Here is a 4,332-nt window from a genome sequence, read left to right on the forward strand (position 1 = left end):
CTCAAGTGTCCACAAATTACTTGTTTTTTACTATCTTAATTTCTGTAACTATTTGTATAAAACTTTTAATATTGTAAAGAGATGACATTATGGTTGCATAAGCAAAAATTAGACCCAGTGTGTTATATACGTGTGCATTAACTTGGCTTCTGAATAAACAATTTAGGAGAGAGTTATTAAAGTTAACATAATACTTTAGAGTGATCTAGAAACTGGTTATAATCAGAAGGTAGAGTTTAGGAACCTATAGAATCAGTATTTAACACAGTATTATCTGCTGAATCACTAAACAATATTCCCAAGGCATCTTTTGCACCTTTTGTTACAAAACGAAACAGACCAGTTAAGGTTCAGAAAGGGATCTGGTGGAATAAATGCGTCCTTGTCGATCATACGTTTTGGTAGTTTAGTGAAGTTTCTTAAACACAAAGATGGTGTGAAGTACTGTTTTACTATCTAATGAAAATTTTGGGTCACCATTTTCTTTTAGTGCCCCTTTAAGCTGTTGAAAAATCTGGAGAAGGATTTGCTCATTTCAGAGGCCATCATAATGATCACAGGAATCAGTGCACAGCAGTAATTTATTTTTCAATTTTTTTTGGAAACATGCATTGAAACTGTTTGAATTCTAGTCACAGTTATTTTTCTGTTTTGTGAGATTTTAAAGAGAAACTAAAGAGCTTGGGAGAAAAGCAGTCAAGAAAAATAAAGGATTATGAAAGACCAACAAAGATTATCCCTCTAATATTCTAACACACTCAAACTATCACCCTCAAGTCTGTCTCTTAACCTCCACATAGCTTCTTTCATACACATAATGTAAAGAAAGCCCTTTTATCTGCTCTAAATTTTGTTTTCACTAGTTTATCTATATGACTAATTATCCCATTAGGATTTATCCCAGACCAGTTTATCTGGTCCCGCGTGAAACAGTGGTTAGCACTGCTGCCTCAGCGCCAGGGACCCAGGTTCGATTCCTGGCTTGGGTCACTGTCTGTGTGGAGTTTGCACATTCTCCCTGTGTCTATGTGGGTTTCCTCCAGGTGCTCCGGTTTCCTCCCACAGTCCAAAAGATGTGCTGGTTAGGTGCATTGGCTATGCTAAATTCTCCCTCAGTGTTCCCAAACAAGCGCCAGAGTGTGGCGACTAGGGGAATTTCACTAACTTCATTGCAGTGTTAATGTATGCCTACTTGTGACTAATGAATAAAATAAACTTTAATCTAGTATGCTTCAATGCAGTCCCTTCTGAACTTTCTTCTCTCAACTGTAGAGATAAAGTTTTTATACCCTTTCCTTATAGATATTCTATACGAGGAAAATAATTTTGTTACTCTTCTCTCACCTAATCCAATACTTACACAAATCTTTGAAAAATAGTGATCAGACAACTACAAAATACTCCTAAGTGGGTTCTGACAATTGCATCGTGCAACCTCTGTGTAACTTTAATTGATCTGCTTGATTCTATTCCAGTTACCCACCTTCTAAGTACAAAGCTTCAACTTGTGCGTACAGCTAGGCTTCACTGTGCAGAGCTGCTGATTTCTGCCTGAATCACCATTCAGGTGGTTTAAAAAGGACAGCAGCTTGAATAGTAAAACCACCCAGGAGTTTCATAAGAACATAATCGGACAGTAAGTTAACACCGAGTCAAAGGAGGAGACACTTGGACGGGTGCCCAATCGCATGGTCAAAGAGGTAGGTTTTAAGCAGTCTTAAAGTAGAAGAGCGAAGTGGAGAGGATGTACTTTGAAGGTGGCGTGTTTGTGTTTGGAAAATAAATTTCATAGGCATTAGTGTGCAGGAGTATTTATTTCTTTTGTAAACAAATGTTATTGAAAGTTTAAATTCTACTAATTTTTCTACTGCCATCAATTTTTGGTGAAGTCATCTCGCACTCAACTCAGGGAGCCGAAGTGAGATGAATGAGAGTTCCGTTTGTGTGTGTGTATTTTCTGTTTGCTTTGTATTGCCCAGGCAAAGTGGCAAAACTGGTTTGTGCCAAGGAGGTGAAATGTGTTAAGTGAATGTGGTTGACGCTAGAATAACAATTTAGATAAATATACAATAAAGATGCTGCTTGAAATATGCTGTCAATCTGTGACTACTGGCATGTAATATTGTGCCTGTCAATTGTTAAAGTTGTAGAAATATTTGGGATGTATGTAAAGCTTGAATTCACTCATACTGTGTCGTTTTATAAAAATAAATGCATTTTGTTTTTCCACTGAATTGTAACAAAATTTCTTGAAGGTAACATTGTTTACAGGGGTCTGATCTTTAAGGTGTCATTTTACCACAACGTAGATCAGGTGGACATTGGGATGACACGGGTACAAAATGCGAGCATAGGAGTTCTCCTCGTGGACAGGCACACAGCATAATAAACATCTACTGTTCAGTCCCTGGTTGCCAGTTATTACAACTCGGCATTTTACATGGCGAGGGACTTTGCTGCATGACCCGCTCGTGTTTGACACAAAACGTCCCAGATAACTGAACAAAATTCAAGAGTGACATATCAACTACAGTGCTGGCCTATCGGACAAATCAAAGAAGGTACGGACATGCACACTCCTAAATTTGTTATTCCCAAGGTGCTCTTTCAGAGTCAGTGCAGACTCGATGGGCCGAATTGCTTCTTTCTGCAATGTTTGCATATATTTATAACCACCAACATTGTTGCAATTCTGTCTTCATATGCAGTAAGAAGTCTCACAACACCAGGTTAAAGTCCAACAGGTTTATTTGGTAGCAAAAGCCAGTCTGTCGATATGCGCGATATGCAATGGCTTTTGCTACCAAACTTCTTACTGTGTTTGCCCCAGTCCAACGCCGGCATCTTCACTTCATATGCAGGCCAGACTGAATCAAGATGCGAAACCTACCATCGGTGAAAATCTAACATTAGTCATGGTGACCATCAAACTGATGTTTTATTCAAATTTAATTAGCAGAATTTAAATTCACAAAATGTCATGGTGGGTAGCACAGTGGTTAGCACTGCTGCTTCACAGCTCCAGGGTCCCGGGTTCGATTCCCGGCTCGGGTCAATGTCTGTGTGGAGTTTGCACATTCTCCTCGTGTCTGCGTGGGTTTCCTCCGGGTGCTCCGGTTTCCTCCCACAGTCCAAAGATGTGCGGGTTAGGTTGATTGGCCAGGTTAAACGATTGCCCCTTAGAGTCCTGGGATGTGTAGGTTAGAGGGATTAGTGGGTAAAATATGTGGGGGTAGGGCCTGGGTGGGATTGTGGTCGGTGCAGACTCGATGGGCCGAATGGCCTCCTTCTGCACTGTAGGGATTCTATGATATAGGATTCTATGATTTGAACTCCCATCTTTGTTAGTCCTGATCCCTGGATTACTGCTCCACTATCCTACCTGCACTTGAAGCCATGTCTGCCTTACTCAGCAGCAATAGTGTCACTGAGGCACAGCTGACTTATGTTGCTGTTCTTGGGAGCCTTTTGCTATACTATTCTAAACAATCCTGATTTCTTACAATAACAACGAATATATACGTTCCAGCTTTGAGTACTTCACTGGAGTGTTAGCAGACAAAATATGGCATGGATCACATTGAGATCATGGCTCAAATCTTCCGGTCTCTGGCTCAATGGAAACTGGACGTACAACCGAAGATGCATGTCAGGAATGTGTGGGCGTTATGGGTCATAGACCAGACCGATGTGGGAATTATCCTCTGCAAATGTCTCCTGAGCTAGAGTTGGAGATGGCAGACAGATCTGTGATAGTTACCCGATGTTAGTTTAAAATCTGGTCAAACACCTGAGTAACTCCACTACCCCTCCCCAATCCAATCCACAACCCGAGTTTACCCCCCACACCTCCTCTTGACAACTTTATGTATCTTGGTTACCAAACATTCAGTCCTTTCGCCTAAGTCATTGATAGAGATTGCAAATAGTTGAGACTCCAGCACTGATCACTATGGCAATCCATTTGTTACATCTTGCCAACCTGTCAAAGATCCACTTATCCCTAATCCCTCCTTCCTGTTAGCTAACAGATCCTTTATCCATGCCAATGTTATCCCTGCCCCATGAGCTCTTATTTTGTGTGTAACCTTTCAACTTTAAAACATTCCCGATGTCCTAAGCTACTTGACAGGAACTTAATCAGAAAAAAAATGACACTCAGCCAGAGGAGACTCAAGGAGAGGTGACTAAAGACAGAGGTTGGTTTTAAGACGTTTTAAAAGGACACAGGTGGTGAGAGGTTGATATTCTCCCAAATAGCCAACCTATTTAATGTCATGCTACTTGCTGTCAAAATTTTGAAAAATCAATGAACTTTCAGTTTTATATCAC

The sequence above is a fragment of the Mustelus asterias genome, chromosome 17, assembly GCF_964213995.1.
Source record: "Mustelus asterias chromosome 17, sMusAst1.hap1.1, whole genome shotgun sequence".
Taxonomy (NCBI): domain Eukaryota; kingdom Metazoa; phylum Chordata; class Chondrichthyes; order Carcharhiniformes; family Triakidae; genus Mustelus; species Mustelus asterias.